The sequence below is a fragment of the Clarias gariepinus genome, chromosome 7 (assembly GCF_024256425.1).
Source record: "Clarias gariepinus isolate MV-2021 ecotype Netherlands chromosome 7, CGAR_prim_01v2, whole genome shotgun sequence".
Lineage (NCBI taxonomy): Eukaryota > Metazoa > Chordata > Actinopteri > Siluriformes > Clariidae > Clarias > Clarias gariepinus.
This window is the reverse complement of record NC_071106.1, coordinates 9,498,900-9,511,827: the sequence shown is the minus strand read 5'-3', so window position 1 is coordinate 9,511,827 and position 12,928 is coordinate 9,498,900. Positions and strand designations below refer to the sequence as shown.

The window sequence follows — 12,928 nt, the reverse complement described above, 5'->3', positions numbered from 1 at the left end:
TGTCAATTAGATGAAAATTTGCCAAAATAATTTCCACAAAAAAAGACATCAACATGAAATAGTGTATTATTATTTAAAAAAACTAAATTGTTAAGATATTGCAACATGAATTTGACATGGTTACGGACACTACAGATTTTTTTGCTTTTTACGTTTTTACCTACCATCAATTTAAGCAACAATTTTTACATGCCATATACTGTACACTAGTTTTAATATTAATACTTATAAACTAATATGCATAATTTAAATTTTATATATTATTTTAAGTGGTCTCCAAAACAGCTGAAGTTAGCAACTTGACATTTTTACTGAAGCAAGATTGGTGAGTTCCATGTTGCATAAACTTCAGGAGTTTTTCTTGGCCACACACATTTTCTGTATTATATGTATGACTTATGTATGAATAAATTTAATTAGCATTAATACTATGTTCTGGCTGAAACTCTTTTCTACTTTATATATATATGGCTCAGACCAGGCAGGAATAAACAGAGAAAAAGCGCAGTGACTCAGATAAAGATCTTCAGCAGGTTCTATTAAAATACTTTTTAAAATACTCCAGCTAATAAATTAGCATAGTGCAAAGATGCTTGCAATTTATTTCCGAATACAATTACACAAATAAACAACAGTGAATCAACAGAAAACCATTACACGATTACTACAACATACCCCTTTACTTCAGCTCGCTAAGAAACTACTATAATCCTGAGAAACAAAAGAAAGAAAATTTGCCTTAAATCAATCATAACTTAGAAAGATCCTGACTCAAATTAGCCGTGTTTGGCAGGTGGAGATTTGACTTAAGTACAGTTTTCATGTAGCTGTTCAAATATCTGTACTTTCTACTGCACTACATTTGTGCGCGGCATTGCCATTGCATTAGGGTAGTGTGAAGTATTTGAAGCAGTAATTTTAAGTAGCCATCTGCTGACTATTATGCATAACGACACTATTTGCATTTTTTTGCGAAATACTTAATCATCTAGCAGGTGTTTAAAATTGGAGATGGCTTTCGACTGTTTAAAAGCAGAGAGTGAAAGACTTGAAGGTCACAGTGAGATTCTACAAGCTCAGTATTTAAAATGACATGGAATTAGGTAATTAAGTAACAACAACAACAACAGTCAGTTGATACGTTAAAACATGAAGGTCAGTTGTTCTGAAACAATTCTTGCAAGAACAGTATTATCAAGTGCATTTGCAAAAACATCAAGCACCGTGATAAAACTCATGAAAACATTCTTAGGAAACCAAGACCAAGACTTACCTCTGCTGCAGAGAAGTTCATTTAGAGTTACCAGCCTCAGAAATTAACGAGCAGCACCTCAGATTAGAGCTACTTTGAAGGCTATACAAAGCGTAAATATCAGACACATCTTAATATTACCTGTTTAAAGGATCTAGGCTCTGAGATAACTCAGTGGTTAAGGAATCGCACTATAGTTCGGAAGGGCCCAGGTTCAAATCTCATTAAAACTGTCCTGTTGGGCCCTTGAGCAAGGCCCCTTAACCCCCACCTGCTCATATGTATAATGAAATACAAATATAAGTTATTCTGGATAAGGGCGTCTGCCTGATGCCTGAAATGTAAGTGTTCAAAGGAGATTCTTCTATATATTGGATGCCTCCAGAAAAGACCATGGGATTAGACGGTTGCACATTTGACTGGTAGTGTACATGTGGGCACATCAATATTGTTTTAAAACCAAATCCCATAACAATCCTGTAAAGCTAAAGAAAAACCAATGTAATAAAATACCACTGGATGTCAAGTCCAATGTCACATTTATACATAATAAGTAGGCTTGTGCATCAAACATGAACAGCAAATAGTATGTGTCCTGCATACAGTCGCATGAAACAACAAATGCCCTCTATAACATTTCAGCCATTCTTATTGATGCTACTGTTACTGATTTTTTTTTTTTTTTTTTTTTATAATAACAATAATGACTGGCTGATGTAGGTCCATGCTTTGTAAATACCTTCTCATTATCTCCCTTAATGTCAAAGAATCTTTTACAGTTTGTAAATTTTGTTACAGCAGCACACCCACATCTAACCAGGATTTTGTGTCCAGAGTTTCATGCAAATTTGAATTCCTCTATTATTAATCCCATATAACTCATACTTATCAAGGCCAATGCCTCGTAAGTATTCTGCAGCATGTGCGCTACCGTGGAAAGCATCACAAAAGACACATAAATCTTTTAGATTTTCAAGGATAAAGAATCTTTTTACATTTATGATTTTGCACTCTGTCATTTTCCTGGAAAAGAATCCTACTCATTAAGTTAAGCTGAGAACTCGGTGACAAGTTAAGAGTGCCAAAATCACTCTAATTGTGGATAAAATATCTTTTATTTCTCATGTCCTGGGTTTTTGCTCATGAGAAATCTTGATTCCACTGTACGTCCCTTTATGTTCACAGCTTGGTCTTTACCTGAGAACACTCGATGTCTGTGTGACTGCAGGAAGCCAGGTTAGATTCTAGCAGCATCTGTCTCTCCTCTAAAAGTACTGCATTTATACAACAGTGTGTTTTCTCTCACTATCCTAAACTTCTTACAATTTACTAAATTGTCGACAATTTACTACGGGTCCATACGATGCTGTGATCTACCTAATTAGTACACACTTTTTGAGCCTCTATTTGTCACACATACTGCACTGTAAAAAATCATTTCTTTACACATTCAAGCTTAAAAAGTTAGTTTAAGACACAGGGTCAGCCATGAGACAGTACCCTGGAGCAGATGGGGTTAAGGGCCTTGCTCAAGGGCCCAACAGTGGCATCTTGTTGGGTCTGGGGCTTGAACCACCAACCTTCTGATCAGCAACCCAGGCCCGGCGAAATGTGTTTCTTGGCACATAATAATGAGCTCCTGTCAGCATCGTCTTAGCAGTAAAAATAGAAAATGAAGTAAAGAGACAATGAGGATGATTTATGATTTATAGGTGATGGAACAGCTCGATGTGGACGATGTTGATAGTCAAAGTTATGTAGATAATTACACTTATTTTCCCTCTGTCTAATTAATTCAATTTAAGAGTTCACTGGGGATAAGGGGCCTGACTTACAGTAATGTTGGCCAAATACAGTGTCCGTATAGTGTATATAAATTAGGGGGCAAAGGAACAAATGTGTGGTAGCTGGTTGTTTAAATACACAAACCACTTAACTAATCTACCATCTTAGATTATCAAACACTAAATGAAGTGTGTTCATTTTAGTACATCCTGATTTGCCAATTATTCCCACTCTTCCTTATATATAAGGAATATACTGTAGTCCTTCCTCGGCAGGATTTAGAGCTGGGTTCTGACTGAGCCATTCCAAAATATTGATCTTCCTCTTCTGAAGCTGTTCCTTTGGGATTTGGGATTTGAGTCTTTATGGCTCTGAAAGGTGAAATGTTTCTTCATTTTCAGCTGTCTCACGGATGCCTGCAGGGTTTGTTTCACAATAAATTTGCACTTGGAGCTATCCATGTTCCTCTCTATCCCTCTTTGATTAGAGCCCCAGTCTAAGCTGAAGGGAAGCAAAACCAGAACATAATGCTTTGTGAGAAGTGAGATTCTTAATTAGTATGGTGGAATTGTGCTTCAGAGTTCTACAGTAGGAGAGAGAACTCAGGATTCAGGAGAGAGAGACACACAATTTTCAACATGGTTTGGGATGATGTATGTTGACTTGGAATGATGATGATGATGATGATGATGGTAATGGTGATGATTTATTATTATTATTATTATTATTATTATTATTATTATTATTATTTGTGAGAAATAATGATAATGTCCAACCACCCCATATCCCAGACATGAGAAATACATCACAGGAGGTCAGGAGTGACCACTACTTGCCAAATATTTTTGCAGCTTTTGTTTTAGAAAAATATATTTGTGCTTTTGGAAATGCCGTTATATTGTGGGAAAGGCGGTTGTGTTTCAGGAAATGTCATTGTGTTCTAGGAAATCTTGTTGTTTTAGAAAAGGTTTTTTTGGTTTGTTACATTTGGTCATGATTTGGGAAACATAGGTGTGTTTTGGAAAATGTAGTTGCATTTAGTGTTTTTGGAAATTTTATTGTGTTATGAAATATTATGTTTTAGAAAATATTGTGTTTTGGGAAGTGTGGCTGTATTTTGACTACTGTAGACCGCGGCTTCAGCAGTCGGTTTAAACTCCTATTAGAATTCTTAGAATTCTCTCAGAGAGCTCTTATCTTAGCTTAAAAAGTCCTAGCTGGGAGTCTTAGGACTAGACTAAAAGTGATTTAGGAAACTTTTCAGAGCAACTCTGGGTAAAGAAAAGTACAAAACCCATTATCTTAGTGAGGAGGTGTGGTTGACCCAATTCAAGGACTGTGATTGGTTGATTAAAAATAACCTGATTTCTGTAAAGGTCTTGAAATGCGCTCTTTGTGAGAAAAAAAAGAATATATGGTAAAAGAACATACAGTAAAATAATAATAATGTTTGTATAGAAATTGTATAATCATGACTACAGGCTACTTTATATAAGTCCTTCTCTCTACTTTAACTATTTTTATCTTAGGAGCTGTTTTTAGGAATGTTTTTAGGAATTTTCTTAGAATTTCATCACTAGAAGCAACTTTTAGGCTCAAAAAGCTTTACTTAGGTTTTTATTTTTGTACATCACAAAAACTTCACATTTTAATAAGATTGCGTAAACCTTTTGTATCCACTGTACATGCAAAAAAAACACACCTACTCTATCATCTTTTGTACAAATGGGCCTCACTGACATTTCCGCCACAGACGTCCATGATCGCAAATGTCTTTATTGAACTTTTAATGTTATAAACCAGAAGATCTCAGGACTGAATTCTATTAGAATAGATCTAGCAGTGTTTTTTTTTTTAAATTCCTTTTCCTATCCTCTATCTTTCTCTTTTCAATCTTGGAAAGAAATGGATTTCCCCTCAGTTAATCCTCCTCCTAGTGAAAGCAAGCTATTGTTATGAGCCGAGTGCCGCTTTATCTGTAGCTCGGACTGCCCTAATGATGAGTCTGTGAGCTGTATAGAGCTGCCAAGACCAGATCGAGCGCTGCGTAATAACACATCACACACATCGACGATAATTGACAATTATTGAATAAGACCAGAGTGAGTCAGAGCCTGGCATTCAGGTTTAAGGTCGACTGGGGAGCTGTGTAATTACACACACAGAGACAAACACGTACGTAGCAGAGAACAGGCAGCTCAGTAGTGGACAAATTCGGTTACAGAGTCTGATATAGTAGTAAAGTCTGATGTGGCCTTTCTGTTATTGAGTGTTAAACCTAGTGGTTTGCATCTTGAGGTAAACCCTCTGTATTTAAATTCATAAAGGCTTGTATACGCCTGTGGTACTGTGCAGTGGTCTTAAGCACATGCAAGTAACTGCTGTAGAGCAAGGAGGTCTTCACAAATGTTTTAACAATTAAAGAAATACTTTTTCTATTCCAACATGACTGTGACCCAGTGCACAAAGCAAGGACAATAAAGACATGGTTTGATGAGTTCAGTGTGAAAACTTAACCGGCCCTAACACAGAGCCCTGATCTTAACCGCATTAAGCTGTTCTTTGGGATGAACTGGAACGGAGATTGCGAGCCAGGTCTTCTCGTCCAACATCAGTGCTTGATCTCATAAATCGTCAACACAATCAATACACACAAAAACACTCTGAAATCTTGTGGACAGCCTTCCAAGAAGAGTGGGAGCTATTAAAGCTGCAAAAGGGAGACCTACTTTATATTGAAGTGTATGTATTTGTGTACAATGTCAGTGCAGGTTTGGCCAAACACTTTTGTTTATATAGTGTAAACATATATATATATATATATATATATATATATATATATATATATAAAAATAATTTACCTCCTCCTGAGTGTTCGTTCCTTGGCATGATGTTGTGTAGTGTTTCCTGGTCGTCCACTTTGTCTTTTTTGGTCTTCGAAGACTTTTGGTATCGCTGAGCTCATAAGCGGATTTTTAAAAATGTACCAACTTATTAATTTGCCCACTCTTATTGTCACTATTGTCGGGCACTGAATGATCAGTGGTAGGTGTTTTGTTTGCCATGCAGAAGGCCCTGGTTTGATTCCCAGCCAGTACCCAATACAATGGCACTCTACAAGAAAGAACAGAGTCGGTTGTATTTTCTTTGAAGGCTCAGGTCTTTTAACGTCTGTAACACCATTCTGCGGATGTTCTATGAAACCGTTGTGGCGAGTGTCATTTTTTATGCTGTGGTCTGTTGGGGTGGTAATATTAGGGTGTCTGATAAGAACAAACTGGACAAGTCAATTAAAAAGGCCGGATCGGTGCTAGGCATGGAGCTTGACTCTGTGGATGTAGTGGCAAAGAGGAGGATTCTATCCAAAGTACAATCCATTTTGAACAATCCTTCTCACCCGCTACACAGTGTCTTTGCTGAACAGAGGAGCAGTTTCAGCCAGAGACTGATTACTATCAAGTGTTCCACAGAGCGCCACAGAAGATCCTTTCTCCCAACAGCCATAAAAATTTACAACTCCTCCCTGTAACTCATACACACATGTATGTGGATTTTTCACTAACCGTTTCACAACAGGACATTATCACATACCATATTAAAAATACAACTACTGCAATACTACTTCCCGAGAAAATATGTAATACAAGATCTCACACAATAATACAATATTACATAAACAATACTAGATTACTGTGCAATACTTACAAGTGGCCCTGAGTCATATTCTTATGGTACTTACTGTTTTAAGAGTTTTTATTTTTATTTTTTTAAGATTATTATTATTATTATTTATTACCTTTATTCTTTATTACCTTTCTTAGTTAACAACTGTGAGCACCTGTAACCGAGCATAAGCAATTTCCCTCTGGGATTAATAAAGTTATTTGAATCTTGAATCTTGAATCTTGAATCTACCCAAACCCAAGCCACTGGATGTAGTTTCAAGCCCAAATAAAATGGTGGGTTGCGTCAGGATGGGCATTCGGGGTAAAACCTGTGCCAAGCTTGTATTTCTGGACCGGATGGTGACCCCTTTCTGGGAGCAGCCAAAAGACCAACAACAATGCTGTCTCTATTATCTCTCTGAACAGTTATTGATTTTTTCCATCTAATAATGACCTCCTTGTTGAAAGTTACCACAAACAGTTACTAAATGCTAATTTAAATACTTGAAATCAATGCCATCTCCTTACTTTATCAAGAAATAACTAGGAAACGGGTCACAACTGGCACTGCCCGAATACTTATGGACTGAACGCCCCACTTTTGCATATCTAAAATTGACAATATTCATTTGCTATACATTATCAATATCTATAACCTTATTAGAAAACCAGGAATAAGGTCTTTCAAACTTACCTTTGAATTTATCCTGGCTTTACGTTCCACACTGTGTCGCTGACACTATTTACAGAGCTTTACTCTGAAATCCACATGCAAACATGCATTATCACATCAATCACAGCGGTAATTTACTAATTACACTCTTTAGGCTTCCTAAATATACATAAGTCTTCTCATCACCTCATCTCTGGGGATCTACTGTGTATGCTTAACTCTAAGTTGAGCAGACTTACACATCAACCTTTTATAACATGCCGTAAAGATTTACAGAGATTTAAAATGTAAAGTATGTTTAATGTTAGCTATTTTATATTTCCTGAATTAGACATTTATTTGCAGATACAATCTACTTTAGAAATAGTAAATACTGTATGTGGTCTTCCAGATCTTATCTTGACCTCCATAGTTCCCCTGAACTGCCATCTCTTAATTATATTTCTCACTGTGGAAACTGCAAGCTGACAACGCGTTGCTATCTTCTTGTAGCCTTCTTCTGCATTGTGGGCATCAATATCTGTCATTTTTAAAATCTTACACAGCTGCTTAGAGTAACCTATGGTTGTTGAGTGTCCGCAAGTGTGTGCATAAGGTTTAAAGAGTCAAAGTATTAGTAAAGCTTTGAAATTGGCATTTACTAATGCCAGCTGTTGCCATGCATCGGATCTAACGAGCTGATTAAGATCTGAAACCTTGTAAGAAGAATCAAAGACTCTTGAACTCTTTGGGTGCCTAAACTTTTGCACAGTGGTATAATAAGGTTTTTATTTTTGTTCAATTTATGGCATAAGAAATATGCAAGTATGTTTGCTGAAAATATTGTGCATTTTTTTTTCTGTTGTTTATCAAGGGGTGCACAAACTTTCGCATAAGACTGTATGTTAAGCTTATTTTGACTGCTACTATTGTTCTGTACTATGCTTTGTAGCAATGCACATGTGTGTGATTGTGTGTGTATATGTGTGTGAGTGGCTGGCGGTGCCGTTCCTCTCCTGAGGAAACCTTTCAGTCAGTGAGCTGTCACATCAAGCTCGCTTTGCACTGCTGTGTTAGACATCCTTTGAGATCAAGCGTCCTCAGAGCTCTCAATCACACAGCAGAAAAATCCCGGAAATATTTCATCCTGCAGAATTTCTCATACTTTCAAGGGACTAAAAGGAATGTTGTGGTGTTTTTTTTTTTTTTGTAGTAAAACATCCTTTCAGCCTTTCGTGGCACTGCACAGGTTCCAGATGTGGTTCAGTATGATCTAGTTCATCGTTGCATAAAGGTTATTTTTAATTCCAAATAAAGTTGAAGCTGCATAAGAAATCACATATTGACAGTGCTCAATTTAAAAACACTAACTAATTTAATTATTTTATCTCTGAGCAATTAAGGCTTAAGTGGTGTTGGGGTTTGAACCTGGGACTTTCCAATCAATAGTCCAATGCTGGAACCACTGAGCTTCTCCAGATCCCCTAAAAGAGCATGGTGAAAAGCCCTGCTGGGTCACGGTGCATCAAGTATCTCCATCATCCCCAACACGAACACTGAATTCCAATCAGTGGCACTATGTAGTCAGCAAGATGTACCCTTTTGAGCAACTGCTACAATTTGCTCCAATATATCAGTGCACTCTGAACTGCTATTTGATGTACTGTATATGTTTAACCAATAATCAGAGTTTTCCTTCTTGAGACTTGACATCTCATGAATGCAATTTTCTCGTCTATTGGGTAAAATTTATGTTTTTATGCATTTTTGGTCCTGGAGGATCGTTGTTTGGTTTCACTGTGTACTAACTGTATACTTTATGGTTAAAGTGACAATAAAGCCTACATGAACTTAAATGTGATTTAAATAGCAAGGTCCTAATGCCAATTACAAACCCATCTGAGGCCAAGGGAACTTCTGGGGGAACTCCAGAGTATGGTAGAGAACCAGAAGCAAAGATACAGTCCATATTTCTATGAAGCTGGTTTGGTTTAGTGTGTCACTGTGTGTTACTGCACATGGTTGACCAGATCCCCAGAGGATGGCATGTTTGCACCAACCCAAGTTTGTACACTACTCCAGGCTGGGATCTTTTAATGCAGTTATTTAGAATCACCTTTCCCCTTAAAATGGTTCATCTATTCTTCCAAAGCTCTGTTGTTTACTGAAAAACACAGACGAGAGAAACACAGTAAAACTAAGTATGTCTAGCAAATTAATGCACCACTAGTAGTTCTACATTAATGCAAACATTATGTATGAACGCGGCAGTGATAAGCTCCAATGGATGGTTTTAGGATGCTTTTACACTACGGTCTCCAGCCTGGACCGAATTCAATTCAATTTTATTTTATTTGTATAGTGTTTTTAACAGTTGTCGCAAAGAAGCTTTACACAATCAAAAGAATTATTCAAGTTTGTTTGAAATGTGAATGTGTATTAATCAAAATAAGATTGTCCCTGATGAGCAAGCCGAGGACGACGGCGACAGGGGCAAGGAAAAACTCCCTGAGATGGTAATAGGAAGAAACCTTGAGAGGAACCAGACTCAACAGGAAACCCATCCTCATTTGGGTGAAAACGGATAGCAGGGATTGATCTGCATAATACTATGTGAGACTGGAAGTTCAGTATAACAGGAGATGTGTTAAATTAGTTTAGTCCAGTTTGTTCATGGAGGCTCAAGTAGACTGTAGGAAACTCCAGTCCTGAGCTACTGAGCGACTGAAGTCACAGGTCCTCAGAGAACAGCTGTCTGCATCATTCGAGGACAGGACCGTCTTCGTGGAAAAGTGGAACCGCCCCAGTCATAACACGCATCCCAGGCAGACCACATGGGGCATCCATATGACAAGATCTCCAGCCAGAAGCAGGACACCAGGACGAGTCAGACAGGTCCAGGGGGCAGAGGGGGTCCGGATCACTGGCAGCTCAGGAGCGACAACAGAGAGAGAGGGAAGAAGAGAGAGGACAGAGCAGAAGAGGAGAGAGCAAAAGAAATGGAGAGATGGCAGTTAGGTATGGTCACAGTCGAACAATGTATAAGGTGAATGTATATTTAGTGCAGAGTGCAAGCTGAGACTCCGGCAGGACTAACTATGACAGCATAACTAAAAAGGAAGAGCCAGAAGAAAACACAAACATGAGGGCTTCCAGAGATTTAAAGCAACCAATCACCTCACCGTCAGCAAACCTGAGTGATCAATGAGAGTGGGGAGGACAACATCTAAACACACCAGTTCACCTAATACTCTACGTCCATGAGTCCCCCAGATCTGCCCCTTTACCAAAGGCAAATCAATTTACAAAAATGCTTGGCTAAATAATTGGATTTTTAGCCTGGACTTAAACACTGAGACTGTGTCTGAGTCCCGAACACTATCTGCCTCCTGCTTAGTAGACTTGAAACTAAACTCCATTAATGTGAACGTTCCGTACTGTTGCCAGAAAGGGATCCATGTACTGTGGTCGAGTCTACTTCAAAAGGTGGGCTCATGCATGGTACAGTGCACTCAGGTATGGTCCAAATCAAACATGAAAGCCAACCTTTAGAATGCTGTCTTTCACCACCAATATCTCAGCAATCCACTTCAATTTCATTCTCTGAACTGCTGCCAGGGACATATACACTGACCTGGGACGCTGTTGACATTTCCTCTGAAATATCAAAAATATTAGGCCAAGTGTGAAGGTTGACCTCCTTGTACATTTATTTTTGTGGCTTCATTTACCTGTGGCTTGCAAACCAACTAGGTGCATACTGCCACCTACTGTGTCAGAGAGTGCACAAGTGTACTTTGGTAGTTGTTTATGAAGTACGGACCAATATTAATAATGCGAAAGCTGGTGGAGAGAGAATGGACAGCTATCGCACCTGGGCATGGTCCCAAAAAAGGGCAACTCATGCGTAATTTAATTCAGGTTGCTCTCAATAAGAAGCACTATTATCTGGTCAAGGATCTTGTACCCTGCTGGCCCTAAAGTAGGGCTTGAGACTGGTTGTTAATGTATAGTGATGTATATATCAATATGATCTTTACGGTAAAGTTGTTTAATATGGTATATCCCGTCAGTGGTTGCTCAGGAGGTTGAGACTCTGGGTTGATGATCAGAGCATCAGGGGTTTGAGCCCTGCCACCTCCAGGTCACCACTGTTGGGTTCTTGGGAAAGGGACCTTAACCCTACGCCCCCATATAACCGAGGTACTGGAAACAGTGACATTTCCAAACCTGGTTAGAAAAATGGGAGGATTGAGACAAGAATTGCAAGTTTAAAACCTGTACTAGATCTTGTGAATTTAATGATCCGACATGGCGACCCCTAGATTAAAAGGTCTTAACACTATAGAGTTTTACTATAGAAATCACAGATTGTTTTTCATAGTGCAGATGGACGGGAAATGAAGCATGCAGAAAACAGACAAAAAGTAAGGAAAGGGAAAACATTCATCATCTGGTTGCACTGGCAGATTCAACAGCATTTCAACATCTCGGGAAACATCAGTTTTGACATCACAGTGATGTTCATTTAAAAACCGTTACAGTCATTTCCACAGAAGTAATGACAGGGAATAGGGCTGTAATGTGGACTCACAGAGACCGACATCTCACTCAATGAATAAAATTCTTCCACTCGGGGGAAGAAAACTGAGAACAATTAAAAGCTGTCATTTTCTGAACTTCACACAAAGAACGTTCACAACTTTAACAATCTCACTGAATGATGAGAAAGAGACTTATGATGAAAACAGAACGGGACAGTGCTGCTTAGGGCTGCGGGCATTGAGAAAGTGATAAAACCATGGTGATAGACATGAACAGACAAACGTCTGCCAAATTGGACAAGAACATTATAGACCAAACTATAAAATTAGGTCATTCGCAGTGAGACCTGCAAAACAAGATAGGTGCAGATTTGTTTTCTTTCTTCCCTTGTTTTGGTACCCAACATGAAGTTTGGTTCACACTGTGACATTAAATAATGAAAAAGATGGAAGCCTTAATTGAAAGACTTAATTGCTAGTGGACCAAAAAATAGTTTAAGATTTTTTGTCTGGGTCAACCCCTAGGACCAAGGAGATAGAGAGGGCATTGACCAGTCCATATGGCAATATCAAATATATTCATGGTAACGTGAGGACCTTAGAAGACTTGTTTGGTGAACAATGCGCCTGTCTTGAGTCCTTCTAGAACTAAGAATACCAACACATCTATCTATCTATCTATCTATCTATCTATCTATCTATCTATCTATTCTTTGTTGCCTTGCACCTCCAGGGTCTGGGTTTTAATCCCCACTTTGGGGTCTGTGCACATGGAGTTTTCATGATCTCCTTGTGCTTGGTGGGTTTCCTCTGGGTTCTTCGGTTTCCTCCCACAGTCCAAAGACATAAATTAAAGACTAAATGTCGTTCCCAAATCTGCCGAACAGTGTGTGAGTGTATAGTATGTGTGTGTCCCCTGCGATGGATTGCCACCCCACCCAGGGTGTACCCCTCATCCTGGGATAGGCTCCTGGCCCTCTATACAGGATAAAGCAGTACAGATGATAAGAAGGTCTTGTCCTAGCCTGTG

General features: G+C 38.5%; 1 protein-coding gene across 1 annotated transcript in view; it reads left to right on the top strand.

Moving 5' to 3' along the window:
* Positions 1 to 12,928, top strand: part of LOC128527858 (carbohydrate sulfotransferase 8-like) — a 106,384-nt gene that overhangs the window by 65,353 nt on the left and 28,103 nt on the right. The gene's annotated exons all lie outside the window — the stretch shown is intronic.